Genomic DNA, 15,503 nt, shown 5'->3' with positions numbered 1-15,503 from the left:
TGAAAATATGGAAAAGAAGTATAAATCAAATTAAACTACTACCGACGGCTCTAGAAATGGACTTGACTTCTGATAACAAAATGACACTGGAATAAAATATTGCCTTGAGAACCAAATGATTTGACAGAAATGGGCTGAGCAGCTCTGGAAGCCTGATAAGCAGCCACTGAGACATTGACCACTGCCAAGTGCCAAATGTCTGATGGCCTTGGTGAGCTGGTTTGGCCATTCCCTGTGAGCATTCCAGGGCATGGCTGTGGTCACCCAGCCTGAGCTCCCAGTGCCACAGCCAGTGGTTGCACTGTGTGGTTGCACTCGATTGTGCCTTCTCAAAACCTGATCCAGCTTTCTGGACCTCAGGCCCTGACAATGAGGAGTCTGCTCTGAGCTGGTCCTGCAGGACAGGACAAGAGAAAGTGGTGTCCTGCCACATCATCATCCCATCTGCCTTGAAACTCCTTCCTGGAGTGGAGCAGAACATCCTCTGGAAGTGCATATTTCCCCTCTGACTGCAGGGAGAGCAGGACATGGCCAGTTCCCAGGCAGCCAAATTTCAGGGAATGGAGTATTTTCCTGCATTTAGTAGCTTTTCATACCGTAACAGAACAGGGAAAGGCATCTAGGGGCCCCAGTGGGAAAGGTGCAAATGCATTCTGCAGCCCTGTGTACCAGCATGGCCCATCCATTGCAGCTACTGCAGGTGAAGAGATAAGGAGAAGGAGCAAGACTTTGATTGCTGTGAATACTCAGCACATGAAGAAAACAAAGAGAGCCATTGATCTCCTTTGCTGCTTGGTGCTGTCAACAGGAATGGGAGCAAACAGCTGCTCAGTCCCATTTTGTCAGCAAATCCTGCCCTGAGTATTAGTTTCAGCTCATCTAAAAGAGCCTGACATTAAACATAAATCACAGTCAGAGACAGATGAAATAATACATGTGTATGTGTCCTCACTCTGGCATTGTTCTACAGTCCAAAGCTGGGACTTCAGAGTCAAATGCTTCAAGTTCAGACACAAAACTTCTGGTCTAACCTCCCCACAGTGCCTCTGAATTGGGCCAGCATTTTCAAGCCAGAAGGGGCGGCTCTGTCCAGCCTTTATTTTAGGTAGGACTGAATTTTGGAAAGATGAAATGAAATCACATGGCTTTGCCAGACAGCTGACAGTCAAAAATAAATGTGTTTCCATGGGAAAAGGGGAGAATTTTTAGCAAATGTATTAAGGCTTGCTAATCTCAAACCTCTGTTTCACTTTCTTTACAAAGCCAGTAATTGCAGAGAGGATCTGGAGGAGCTGGAGCCACTTGAGATGAGTGATTTGTAAGTAGAAACTAGTTTGAATTTCACTTTTTGGAACTGATGGTGAAGGGGCAGGGTTGGCTGGTGTCTAATGCAGTGTTTTCCAGGTATGTTGTATAACTTTTTTTTTCTTCCAAATCTCTAGAGTGGTCCATAATGAGCAATTATAAAAGGCTAATCTCATTAAAAGGAAAATCTCCTCATTCATTTAATTCTTAAATCTCTTTCTGTTGGGAGGGGAATATTTAAATGAGCTTCCTCCCATTATAAAGTTACTCCATGGTCTGTTTTTCATCACAGTTAAATCAGAACAGGGGCATGAGGTGCTTTTACTTTAATCTGTTTTTAATCTGATTTTCCTTAAATGAAGCTGGATCATTTCTGGTCCTAGAAGCCAGGGGGATGATGACTAGCAGGAGGTCATTTATTCTGCTCCATGGTCCCAACAGGGACCCTAAAGTTTCATTAATGATCATTGCAGGCATAAAGAAACCTGCTCATTTTACCCATTGGCAAATAAATACTTTATAGTATTTAATGGGACTCTATTTAAAGATGGGAGGGACAAGAGCCCTTTGTAGAAGCAGAATCTCACAGGGAGAGCTGTCAGCAGGGAGAAATGGTGTCTACACATGACGGGGGACTGGAGAGGGGGACCCAGAGCTGGAGCAGCAGTTTGGCCTCCCCCAGGAGCCATGTCTGGGGATGGGGATGCGGGGCAGTGACAGAGGGGACAGCAGCACCCTGACATCGTGGGGGAGGTGGTCACATGGGGACAATGCTTTGTTATCTGGGCTGTGCACTCCAGCACTGCCAGCCTGCATGCCTGGATAGCACTTCTGCCCGTGCCAAATTCATCACTGGACCTTTCTTCTGCTCCCCTTCTGTCCCTTATCAGCCACCCCCGTAACTCAGTACCTGCCACTGCTGTGGGAGACAAGGCTGGGCCTCCACCATTGCCCCCTCCTCTCCCCAAGCAGGACTTGGCCTCTCTGGTCACTCAGTGAGGGAAAGCAGAACTCAACAGGACAAAAGTCAGTCTTAATAATAGAGTAACAGACTGCTCCAGGAGAAGGAGAGTACCTGGAATTACTTTTCATTCAGAAGTCAGCCCAAGATAAGGTGTCAGCCCAAATGCCAATATGCTAATGTTGATCCTTCAGCAGTGTGCTCTGCCAGTATCTCTACCTTGCTTGTTCCACATCTGTGACAACCTGTCTCTCCCCAGCACCAGAGATATGTATTTTGAATAGAAATTAGGGAAAATCATGCCAATGTTTCAATATGAGTGATTAAAAAAGGCCAACACCCTTATGCCATCCTCTTAAGTGTCCTTTTTCTACCCATTTCCCCTGTCCCGCTGAGCTTCCCACTGCTTTGTCTTTGGAAGTGACTCCATGGTTTTGGGTTTGATCCCTGCCTTCCATCTGCTCCACCCTCCAACTTTCCAAAGGCAAATATCCAGAGTTTGACGTGGAAGGATGGAAAATATTTTGCTAAGGGGATGAGAAGAAGAATGGAGTGTTTGTTGAAAGAGAGAAACTTTAGCACAATGAGGGACATTGTTTGAAGTGGTCCAAACCAAAACCTGGGGTTGAGACATTGTCAGAAAATGGACAGCAGTAAAACTGGGACCTGGACCAGAGTATCACAAATGGCTGCTTTGGCAAGAAACTGGAGTTCCTTCTCAGAAGAGGGTTTTATCCTGGCTGCATTTTCCTTTCTCTGTATTTCATGTTTTAGGCTACTCTTCCTTTCTGCAGTGAGACACAGTCCACAGATGTTCTGTGCTCATAACTGTAGGATGGAGGAGCTCCACAGAGGCAAGGTTCAATTGTTACCTTGTCTGAAAGCATTCACAGACAGTCAATCCTGTCTCTCAGTAAATGAAGTATTTCCTCTCCAGTTTATCTCCCCGGACTCCAGCAGCCCAGATTGCTAATAGGCAGCAGCCTCTTCCCTCAGCAGAACAATTCTTTCTCATTCATGGATTGTTCTTCTCAAATTCAGTCACGACAGAAGTGGAAATCCATTTTTACACCTCTTGAGCTTTTTTTTCTGGAAGAAAACACTTTCCTGTTGTTGAAATGAGTCCAACATTGAAAGTCCTTTTAAACCTGCAGACAGATTGCTTTCTCTCTTGGTCTTGATTAATTTAAATGTAAAATTTAGGTGAGTAGTTCTTGACTGTAGGAGAAAGCTGGCTGTGGAGTTTTGTTTTCTAGGAGTTATCATCCAGAGCACAGTAAATAAGCACAAAATGAAATAAAACTAAGGAAATATTATGAAATACTGTATTCTTATTAGGAGATCTGCAAGTGATATTTTAATTTTGGGATCAACGGGTAGCCATTATTATGGAAACAGTAGCCTTAATAAAAAAAAAGACTATGCTAAAATGATCTGAGGAAGGAAAAGGTCTAAACCCCTCTATATAATTTGGAATCCAAAATGCTGACTTTAAAGGAAAAAAGGTTGGAAAATGGTTTTGTTTCCTTTCCTCTGAAAATGCTGACTTTAATGCCCCCCACCAAAAAAAAATTCCATTGAAAAATGCAGAAAATATTTCAAGTGAAAATTATCCAATACTATAAATATCACTTCCATTTTTGAATGTAAAGATGTGATTTATTTGTGAGGAATACTGCAACTTTCTAAAAAAGTCTACCAGTACTTAATCAAGCTGCCTGATTCCCAGCAAAGTGTTCCTGCTTGGAAAAACCAAAGCCCTGCAGGCTTGTCCGGTCTAACTCCCACCAGCACTGACAGCAGTGAAAGGACCCTGAGCAAACCCTTCACCAGCTCTCCAAATAAAGATGGGTATTGCAGTTTAACCAATTCTTAAAACCTGCAGGGACAAAAAGAGGGATGGATGGGTGGGTGGATGGATGCGGATGGATGGATGGATGGATGGATGGATGGATGGATGGATGGATGGATGGATGGATGGATGCTCAGCATCCATTGCCAGTAACTCTTCTCCCTGCCTAGCTGGTGATGTTCCAGCTGTGTGTTGGCACAGAATCTACAGGATAATTCCTGATTTTCAGACACTATGAGTGCCCAGATACCAGGGGAAAACAAGTGTAGCCTTGCCCTGAAGTCAGAGACTGGGTTAAACCCCAGCCCAGCTGGATGAGGGCTATGTTTAAGGAGAAACCTTTGATCCCTTTTTTCCCTCAGGGCACCAGGAAGCCTGTGAGAATGTAGGAGACATGATGGTAAGACAAGGTTAGAGAGGCGAGACCAGGATGGTCAGTTCTTCCTAATCCCAAGGCTGCAGAAACAGCTGGAGCTACTGCTTACATTCCTTTCTTCTGAAAGCAAGAATCCTCACGAAGACGTGTATTTTTTCCAAGTGCACAGCATTCTGGCTGCTATTTTTGCTGCGCTGTCTGATCTGCTCCCGTGGTATGATGATATTTCTGTTCTTTCCTTTACAGCATCTTCCCTGACAGGGTGCACAGTGCCTCGCAAACATCCACAGTACCTTCTCCCTTTGGTACAGAGGGAAACTGAGGCAGGGGGAAGAGCTGTCACACACCCACGGTTACTTAGGGAAAGTAGGAGACCTCAGGAGCTTAGCTCTGGGTTCAGTGTTTTAGCAGCAAGGCCGTCCTTCCCCTCTGAACTGGGCTACTTTGAGTTGCCTCCGCGTTTTATTATGTACAGGATTTTCGTCAGACGTGCAAAGTAAATTAGCACCGTATTCACAGCCATAATCACCTACCAATGATCTCATACATGTGGCACAAAGGGAAAGGATCTGCATGGGATTCTGTTCTGCAAGTATAATCCGCCCATAGCCTCCTTGTTAATTAGCTCCTCTCAAGCACCCAATCTGTGGCAATTATAGCAATCAAAAATGCATTCATCCCCCCACCCCTCCTGCTCCCCATCAGCACCTGACAAGCCGCAGGCACATTATCCCAAACCATGGCAAGCGTGCGCTGATAGGACAGAAACCTCCCCGCCGCCTGACTCAGGATTCATCACCCACAATACCAGCCCTGGCACAAGGCCTTGCATACCAGGAATTATTACAAGAAAAGGAAGAAAAGGAGACAGAAAGAGACAGATTTCAATTTTCTCCCTTAGTTTTGTGAGCCCATAGAAAACTGAGTGAAAGATGCTATTTAGCCCATTGGGTTCAATTGGTGTCATCTTCTTCTTTTTTCTTTTCCTCTTTTTTTTTTTTTTTTTTTTTTTTTTAATTTTTTTTTTCTTTTGCTGATGTCAATGGAAAAGTGGATCTCTCTTATTTTAATGTTGCCTGATTCAAAGTGCTGCTCGCCACATCGCGGCAGGAGGCCCAGGTGGGATGAATGCCTGGCCGATGGATGCATTGTGCTGTGCTCCTCGAAGCACACTTTGTGAGAGCAGCAGTGGGACTCTGCTGGGGGAGTTGGGAATGGAATTCCACTACAAAGATCTGCCAGTTAAATGCAGCTCCTTCCTCCTCCTGCTGCTTCCCCGTGCTTCTTACTCCAAGATCTCTGGGGCATGTGTGCGAGAGCAGCTCGCTGGGAACCTCAGTTTCAAGACTGCACTACAGGCACTCCCTGTTCCCCTTGGGATCAATAATATTGTATTTCTTGGGCAAACCCCTTTGATTTTGCACTAGTACCTGCTATCTCGGTCATTCTAGAGGTAAATTTGCTTCTTAGCTTCCTGAATGGATTTTTTATTTGCTGTCCAAGTATATGGATAAAGAGTACTTTTCTCAGTCCCGATCCCATCATTGACCTGTATTCACTCAGTTCCAGTAGCCCTCCACAGCCACCCATTGCCGTGTCTGGCACACGGGACAATCCATGTGGGTGCTCCTAGGTCAATCCTATGCAAAGTCAGCTGGCTGAGCTGGTTGCAGCAGTGCTCACAAGCCTCCTAGCCCAGCTTGTCTGTGAGCAAATCATCCTTCAGGTAGACTGATCCCCTGGGAAAGTTGAACTCAGTCTAATGCTCCAACCTGCCACTGTGAGAGATCACAGGCCTAACTACTTAAATCATTCTGGGTCCTGTAGACTGCATGATGCTGCCAGGCTTTTAGCTCTGAAATGTTGAGAGAAGTCCACCAAGGGAGAGATGGTCCAATAAAGCACAGGCTGAGCTCAGAAGAGCCCCCAGATAGCTGCTGCATCCAAAATTACTTGGCCCTTGGTCTCCTTTAAGGTCCTTCCAAAGAGGGAATAACTCTGTTGCTGTTCACAGACAAAATATACTGTTGTTCACAGACAAAATATGTCCCTCAGATGCTCTTGAACTCCTCTGCCTTGAAAATAAATGTCAGAATACCCACACCCCCGCATGGCCTACACAGAGCAGAGGCAGGCTGCTGAGGGAAACACTACAGAGCCAGAGACAGGCAGAGCACCTCCACAAAGAACTTCTCTCCAGGTATTGGCATGACTGTACTGTGCCCTCTTTGTCCATCACAGCACTTTGTGCATGGCTCTAGCCCACACAGAAAACATGTGGGGCTAGTCCTGCTTTTCAGGCTTCACTGAGAGCTTGTGCTGCCGGTGTCCTCACTGCAACCCCGAGACACCTGCCATGGCACAGGGCTGCCTCAGCAGAGATGGTGAGGGTGGGAAGGTAGGAAAAAGCTGTGTGAGCAGCAGGACAGTTGCTGCTGTAACCAGTGAACAGAGCTTTTCAACCCCTGTCTAAGCAGGATAGTGTGAGGAAAAGTCCCTAGGCAGAGCCAGCCCAGCAGGCAGCATCTGCCCTGGATGCACATGGACACAGCAGTTCCCAGCCACTGTCCAGGGAGGATCACAGGGTCCTGGGCACTGGCCCAGCCACAGTGGCACCTGTTGAGACCAGCTAATACAGCGTAGGTACAGCTGACAACTAGCCTTGAGGTACAGCCAGATTTCCTCCTATCATTGCCGTTTTTATCTCTCCCCTACAGCCCTCTGCACCTTGCTGGACATCTTTTGCCTCTCTACTTTCATTTCTGTCTAATCTGGACTTGCCACAAAACCACCCTCACTGCAGGTCCCGCTGGCCCTGGACTTTTCCTGCCCTCTGGCATGCAGGCCCAGAACTAGGCCCCAGGCACCAGCTCTGCCCATCCACAATGCTGCTTCCCTTTGCTTGCCCAATAGACACTGAAAAAGTAGCTCCATCACTTGAGGCAATTTATGTCCCAGCTGAATGTCACGTGCAGCATTTTTCAGACATGAAATGACTTCCCAGAGTGCTGTGGTTGTCTGAAGTCTACTGCTTATGTCCATTTGTTTAGAGGTTCATGGCAGGGTTTCTTTCCTCTGAGCACAAAGCCTGTTTGCTATCTCCCCTCCTTCCACAGATTCCTGCTGGGGGAGAAGACAGAGTTGCATCCTGGGGTGTGAATGCTTGAGGGGTGAGGGCTGGTAGAAAGAAAGCCCAATTGCCAGCATCTTCCATGAGGGGGATGCTGAGCTGGGGTCAGGGTGTGCTGCTGCATGGAGATGTAGGAACCTCTGCAGAGGACCCGAGCCTTTGCATCGGTATGGAAATGGCTGGAGAATGGGAACTAATCAGTATATACGGAAATAGTGGGAATATTAGCTGAATTAGCTAAGCTGTCATTCAGCTTCCCTTTTCCCTTCCTGCTTTCTTTCCTTCCCAAGCCAAAAGAGCTGGTTTACATTCTAATGGCTTTAATTACTTCATGAAAATGTGAGCGGATGGGGAAGCGCTGCCACCAACAACGCTTTCATGGTTGGCTGAACGCAATTTGAATTAATTTGGCTGAGATGGCTATTAGCACTAATACTCCAGGGCTTGTCTCGCTGGTGGTGCTTTAACTTTCCATGCCCCTGACGGAGTGGAGGCTTCCAGGCACTTGCTCAGTTGCCCACCCGCTGAGGCACCTCAAGGAGAGTTGGAAAGTGTTCCCTCTCCTTATCATCTCCCTCAGTCCTGGCTTTATTTCACTTATATGTGTTCTTATTTTGGAAATGACTTAGAGCTGTCTTTGAGCCCGTATCGAGCCATCTTTCCTGTGCCTCCATCTCTCACAATTGCACTCTCTGGCATCCAGAAAGATGTGAAATCTGCCTAAAATGCACCCCAGCTTGGCTCTGTGCCTGTGTGCTCGTCTCTCTGTGTATATGTGTGTATTCTCTGTTGTGGACCAAGGGGCTGAGCTCCAGCTGCTCTGCCTTGGTGGAAAAAATAGCAAGAGGGGCAAGAGCCCCTCCTCAGCTTAGTCACATCTACTAGCTCAGAACATTCGTGGGGACTTTACTTCTCTAGGATCTCTTCCTCTCTGGAAATGGCCTGAAGGTTTAAAAGCTTCAGCAGGGGGGACTGGCAGCCCTTTGGCAGCATGGCACTCCAAGGTTTGGCTGGCCCACATGAGCTTCTCTAGGAAGCCAAGGGAGAAGCAGCAGCTCTGTACCTGAGGGCTGAAACTGGCTGCTGTTTTCTGTGCAAGATCCCCTTTTCTACAGCCCCAGGATGGACTTAAGCCCCAGAATCAGCCAGAGCTTCTGTAGGCTTTCTCCTCCCTCCCTGGCTCTCTGTCCAGCTTAGGATCAGGCCATGAGTGCCACCTTGCAGGCGAGCCTTGGAGGCAAGTGGCTGCTGGACTGGCACAGCTGGGCTGGCAGTAGGTGATGTACAGACTTGAGCAGGTGTGGACTGACCAGAAAATTACATCTTCACATATTAGCACCTCTCAGTTTTGTGCTTGCAGCAGGTCACTTGAATTGATCACAAGAAACAGAAGTTTGTCACTTGTCTTTTTTTCCCACGTCCCCTCCAGCCCCATCTGATCCCATGGCTGCTGGGAGAGAAGCAGGATGTGTAGATGCTTTGGTCTCTCTTGCCCCTGATTTGCGCCCCTCTGCCATCACATTTAGCCTGGCTCCTACCACTGCTGCAACAGCCAGGGAGAGAGATCTGGCTGGGTGTTAATAAAGAGCCTGAAGGAGAAGGAAATTAAAGTAATCTTCTGCATTGTGTCCTTTCCTCTACCCCCACTGTGATCCCTCCTCCCTGTCTCTCACACACTCTGCTTCTCATTGCAAATGCTTGCTCCTGGGATGGATTTTCTTTGCTCCATCTGCAGCCAAATCCTCACAAACGCCACCAGCTTCACTGACTTACAAATCTGTTGTGCTTGAAGGGGCTAGGAAGCCTGACAGACCTGGCTCTCACAGCTGCAGCAGGCTGCTGTGCCCCTTGCCATTTTCCTTCCTCAGGAGAATTTGATCTCAGCCCAAGAGTGTTCACTAAGGCACCTTTCTGCCTCTGTACTGCTGTGAAGGAAGAGAACAGCAGTACTGCTCATAACTGCCTTGGGCACCCTTACTGAAGAAGTGCCCCAAACTTTCTGTTTGTCTCAGATTAAAGCTGTTGCCTCTGCCTGGCTCTCAGACTGTCCTGGAGCACCTTGAGGTGCTCTCAAAGAGGTGCACAGCCCCTCCAAAGGGATGAGCTACCTGGAGCAAGCTGAATTGGTACGGGGTCTTTACAGCATCATGGATCAGCAGATTAAAACTGATACACCCTAGTGCTTAGGAGGGCAGTAGGTCTATGCCAAGGTCTTTGGATGCTTCAGAGCTTGATGTGAGACCCCTTCTTGAACTCCAGCCTAAATCTGAGGCCAGGCAGGTTGCAGGCTGCAGGGGAAGTCAGTCTGGTTCCAGCCCTGCAAGTGGATGTGCCAGGATACAAAGAGAACAATCAAATATTAATATTCATCCTTGAGCACTGGTGATGGACTGATTACTGTCTGCAAGGAAGATATCAGACTGCTCAAGGCAGGGACAGCTTTCTGAGGTATAAAAGAGATTATTGTATATTTAAAATACAGACTTTGAGAAATGTTTTCTTGGCTCCAAGAAGAAAAGCTTCTTTATTTGTGGAGTTAATTTGCATTTACTGTAGCCTGCATTAAAGTTACCCGTTTCCTTTCATTCAAGGGACTTCTCCTTTGTTCACATGAAAGCAGGCAGATTAACCATCTGCAATGCACGTGTTCCTCCTGCTAATTGCTTACGGGATTCTTCCCTTTATACTCCCCAGAACGACTTCCCAAAGACTACGCCAAAGTCACCACAACTTTCCAAGATTACCTAGGAGGGGAGGCTCTGTCACAGCGACATGAAGATGCTGAGCATGGACAAACACCGAGAGATGGACCCAGGGCCCAATTCTACTGATGCACTCTAGGTTACAACAGCAATCAGAAACTGTGTCTGTCAGACATCGCTTCCCTGCTGGCCCTGTTAGCATCCTGCAAGCAGATCACAGGGGGACGTCAGGAAGCTTTGAAAAGAGCTCTTGACTTCTTGGGTGCATATGCAGCGTGTCACGAAGTGTGGCAGTTCCTCCAACATTCCCTGCCTGGCTTGCTAATGAGAACTGCTTTGATTCAGCATCCTCTTTGCCCTTGCTGGTATGTAGAAGGGCTTTTGATGGCATCATCAAGTGGGCTCTGTGGTGCTAGGTGCTGTACATAATAAAAGACACTTCCTGCTCTGAAACATTTATAGTCTGAAAGGGCTACACAAAGGAGACAGGCTGGAAACCCATAGAAATGAAGACCCAACTTCAAAAAGATATCTAAGAACTTCAAATGCTCACCAATGCTAAGAAACTCCCTGAAGGCCAAGGCAAAACTGGCACACCTCCCAGATGGGTATCCCACCAACAAAAGGGGCTTTCTTTCTTCTTTTGAGCAATGCTTGGGAAAAAGTGGCTGGGGAAGTGGTTCACCACAGTACCTGCTCTGCAGGAAGGGGGCTTTGTGCCTTGCTTTTGGGTCTGTGTATTTCTCTGGAGACGTCCTGCTCCCCTGTACCATACCTGAAGTTTTGCTAGTTGTTGACAATTTTGAAGATGCAAATCCTTATCTGCCTTTCCATCCAGAACACCCAGTCCTTGTCTCTTACAGGATTCAAGGAGGCATGATACATGGGTGTGTATCATGGCTATACCCTGCTCCTTGGAGAGAACACAAGTGAAGCTGGGTGCTTTCTATAGCCCTCGGTCTGGGAAGGACGCACCTCCCAGATTCACCTTTTTTTTTGTTGAGGATAAAATTGTCCAGCTGCCCAATTTTCAGCAGGCCTGTATGTCAGTGAACCAGTGAGAAAATATCCTTTAGGTGCCCCTCAGGGGGACCTGATCAGACTTTTCCCAGAGATGTTTAGCTTGCAGGGATTCAACACTAAGATTTATACATGTTTTAGCTAAGTGATTTAATGACTGCAAATCACTAAAGCAAGTTGAAATAAGAGTAAGTGATGCATCTAAGAAAAGGCTTTCAGAGGAGACAAGGTTTGTAAGTTGTCAGAGGGAACCCTCTTCCTGTCCTCCATTTAACATGAAAATTTACCTATTTTTATGCTTCTAGCACCAAAAATGAGGATTTCTGACTCATTCTGCGGGGTTGAAATAATACAGCTTCTTAAGCTCCAAGGAAGAAAGCAGCAATCATGGGGACTAGAGCATCATACACCACCCCCACAACAATGCTGTACCAGTTTTCAGCATCCAATGTCACTAAATCCTTTGTGGGAAAGCACAGCATCTCTCATCCGAGCAGCCCGGAATGAAGATTTCATCTAAAGCGCCACCTTGCCTTTGCACAGGGGGATTTGTAAAGAACAAAAGCTTCAAATAATCCTCCTCATCTTAATAAAAGGATAAGACACAGTTACAAGCAGTCTGGGGAAAATCTAGTCAGGTTTCAAATTTGGACAGGCAGCTTAATCCAGGGAGATTAAAGGTTTGACAGACATAAGTATTTCTGTCCTCCCGAATTGTTGTGTGAGCAGAAGACAGCAATGTAGGTTCTTAGATGATCCTGGCAGTCCACTGGGAAGAGCTGTCCAAATTCCTTGATTTCCTTCCTGTGAGGGAATACTGGTTCAGACTGTTGGCTGGCACAGAGTGGCTTTTCCCCTCTGACGGCAGGGGAACCCAGCCAATTCCAGCCTGCTGAGCTCCTGGCTCGCTTTCCGAACTGCAGTGTTGAGGGTAAGCGTGCCGGGAGAGTCTGCAGTGAATGAGCCTGTGTGCTCAAGAGAGACCATCTGGTTTTACTGGAAGCACTGCAGATTAAAGGTCTCCTAATGGTATTTAATTTAGATTCCACAAGACCTCCAGTGGATAGCTAACAAAGGATCAAAAATGTATTTCTTAAAACATCTCCACTGAGAGATAGCAAAGCTGCTGAGGCTTAGTGGATGTAAGTGTGTAAACACCGTTCAGCAAGCTCCTCAGCACAGGCTTGGTTCACACAGAACAGCAAGAGAGAGCAGACAGCTCTTAAGGTTTTTTCTCATCTCAAGGCTTTCTAGAGGGTTATGATGCTGAAATGCGTGCTGGAGCTTGGTGCAAAGGCTGCGTGCTGCTGGCAGGGTTTCTCCTTTGCCTGCAGCACAGCTGTATGTAGGCATATTCTTGACATAATATTGGTGAATTTGGACCAGACAGATGAGAAATGTCAATGTGCTTCGAGGGAGGAAACTGGGTACCTCTTTATGGATGCTCAGCATTTCAGATCCAGCCTTAGACTAGTCACAAGTGGGTCTGAGATGAATCCTCTGGGATCATCTCCACTTTTAGGGATTGTGTCTATGGATCTTTGACCCTGCTGGATCTCAGCCACATTCACAAGAATATTGTGACTAATTGTTTCATGCAACCTCTTGTGTTCTTTCTGAGCAAAGCCCTCACTTCTTCCATTTTCTGCAATCAAGGAGTATTTGCTGGGATGCCAGGAGTGGTGCTGAACCTTTGGGCTGTGTAGCTCAGTTTTCACCACAGTAAAACCTTATGGCAGGAGCTGTGCCCTGCAGAACACTTTGCTGCTGTTTCTCCAGCCCCTGCCAGCAGAGAGGTTTCCTGCTGTAGCAGTGCAGCACCGTACAACCTGAGCTGAGACTTCTACCACAAAGGTACCATAAATCCTCACTTCGATGCTCCAATTATCCCTCTCAGTGCATGTCTGACTTCAGAATCCCATCAGACAACTTCACTTAAATTCTACGAGCGACAGAGTCATTAAGTGCAGTCTGGTCACCCTAATTCCTTAATAATTTGACATGGGCATTTTTTCACCTTTTTTATGCTCATACAGGGAGGTGATTATAATCAGGGAAGTGACTTGGCTCAAATGACATAATTGGTTTTCATATTTATTCCTCCTCACTGATCTCAGTTCAAATGTGCTCAGCTCACAAGTCAAAAAAGATGATTTCTTCTGATTATCAGTTCTGCAGAACTCATCTTGGGCTCTGCAAATCCAACTGTATCCTTTGTGCCTCTACCATGCTGTCACCAAGAATAAAGTGTTTGCAATCAGGAGGCAGTCAGTCATGTTTTGCTGCTAATGTGCAAGGCAGAACGGAAGCTCATTTGCTCCTTCACCCTGCTACTGGCTCTGTTGAGTCAAGAGCAGAAAAATGCATGTTTTCAGCTGGGGCATGACTGCAGGAGGGAGATGCAGGGGGCTGTGTAGGGGGAGTAACACGAGAGGGATGTTCCAGGCTGCAGGACCAGGAGATGAAGTGAGGCTGATGAATGTCGTGGGGGTGAAGTCACTCATGAGTCAGTCTCCTTGCACAAAGGGTGAGTGAAAGGGCCATGTCCTCTTGCTTGAAAGCTTCCTTTTCTGTGGGCTGGGATTTTACAGCAGGCTCCTGCAAGCCTTTGTGACTATTCCTGTAGTCAGGAGTTTGGATCACACAGTTGTATTTATAGGTCTGTGACACAGTCCCAGAGCTGAGTCCATACTGGTATTGAATGATGTTTAAACAATCACTGATATTGATGCCACAGACCCTCTTCATTGAAGTTGTGGTCTCTGCTAATCAAATTCCTCCTGAACTTTCAGGCCTTGCATTAGTAGGCTAAGACCAAACCATGGGTCTTGATGAGAAAGTGGGGTTGGGCTACTCTTGCCTTGGGAGTGGGAAGGGACATACAAAGGAAAGAGCCAGGCAAATACAACTTTTTCTCCCTGCAGCTGCTGGATAAAGCCACTTCTGTCCTGTGGATGAAGCCACACAGGCTCCACACTCTGACCCATCTCCTGGCAGCAGTCACAGTCACTCTGACTGTGAAGTGTTGCCCTTGCCAGAGGAAGGAGTGGGCCCACAGCCCTTATATCATTCTCATCACTTTATTGGCTTACCAATGACTTAATTTTGTGCACAGAGCTGGTGCTGCTAATGGGTTTGATAGACAGCTCATCAAAATCCAGGGCTCAAATGGACCTTTGCTAAGGACCTCTATTTAGCCTGTCCATCTGCTGTGTGGATGGCACAGATGGCAAAAGCCATATTTCGGCAAGACCTCTGCACATCTCACCTGGCAGCCTGGGGGTTGAGCTGATGGCAGAGCAAAGGGGAACAGCACGAAGCACTGGAAAGTTTTGTGGGCAGGTGGAGAAGAGCAACTGAGGATCAAGCAGCTGGGGGCTGAAGGCAGATGGTTCCATGAGTCATACATTTTGAACAAAGTGGCTTCTACCTGGAAGAGGAGCACGCTGCCTGCTCCATCTACCAGCACTTCCTGCCCCAGCCTGCAGGTCCTGCTACAGCACAACCCCTGTCACACACGAGTGGGCTCAGCACAGAGCAGCTCAGCAAAGACCTATGGGCTGTGGTAACTGGGGGTACAGAGCTCCAGCATCTTATCTCCTGAGCTGGGCATCTCTGAACTTCCCCAAGCAAACCCACTGCGTTTTCAGACATCTGGTGACACATTTGCTACCTCCTGTTCCCTCTCCCCGTGCCACCGGAGAGCTGTGGGTTTGTTTTCTGTCAGAGCTCCAGCATCTCAAGGGGATGTTGGCATGCTGTGTACATGGGACGTGGATGAGATGCTCTCGGGACTCTTCTGCATCACGTGGCTGCCCTGGGGCTGCAATTGCTGGGGATGTGGCTTGAAGTCCCTTTTCTTCCTTTCCAGTCTTGTGTGCCTAATTCCTCTGAAACAATCCCAAAAGGGTAGTCAAACATTTCCATAATAAGGAGCATTCTAAATAAGCAGTTTCTGTCTCTGCCTCATCTGTAGGCTTTTCTTAAGACAGCAAGTAGTTACTTTTGAAAGCAAGAACAAAAACCCAAAGAAACCAAACTGAATTTATTTCCTTTAAACTGTTGTAGAAAATGTTAATTATGATGATGAGCTTGTCATGCTCTGTGGGTTTTTTTTCAGAACTTCTAGTTGGAGGGAATGAGTAAATTCTACCTAC

General features: G+C 47.0%; 1 long non-coding RNA gene across 1 annotated transcript in view; it reads left to right on the top strand.

The window, feature by feature from the left end:
- The first annotated feature begins 1,222 nt into the window (after positions 1-1,222).
- The window catches only part of LOC147651319 (uncharacterized), a 43,535-nt gene continuing 29,254 nt past the window's right edge, over positions 1,223-15,503 (top strand). The window contains exon 1 of the long non-coding RNA XR_015274322.1: positions 1,223-1,318. This is a non-coding gene — a long non-coding RNA (uncharacterized LOC147651319). The remainder of the gene's footprint in view (positions 1,319-15,503) is intronic.

Source organism: Cyanistes caeruleus, chromosome 10, assembly GCF_971803275.1.
Source record: "Cyanistes caeruleus chromosome 10, bCyaCae1.hap1.1, whole genome shotgun sequence".
Classification (NCBI taxonomy): domain Eukaryota; kingdom Metazoa; phylum Chordata; class Aves; order Passeriformes; family Paridae; genus Cyanistes; species Cyanistes caeruleus.
Note: the sequence above shows the minus strand (reverse complement) of the source record. Positions and strands in the feature narration are given on the sequence as shown.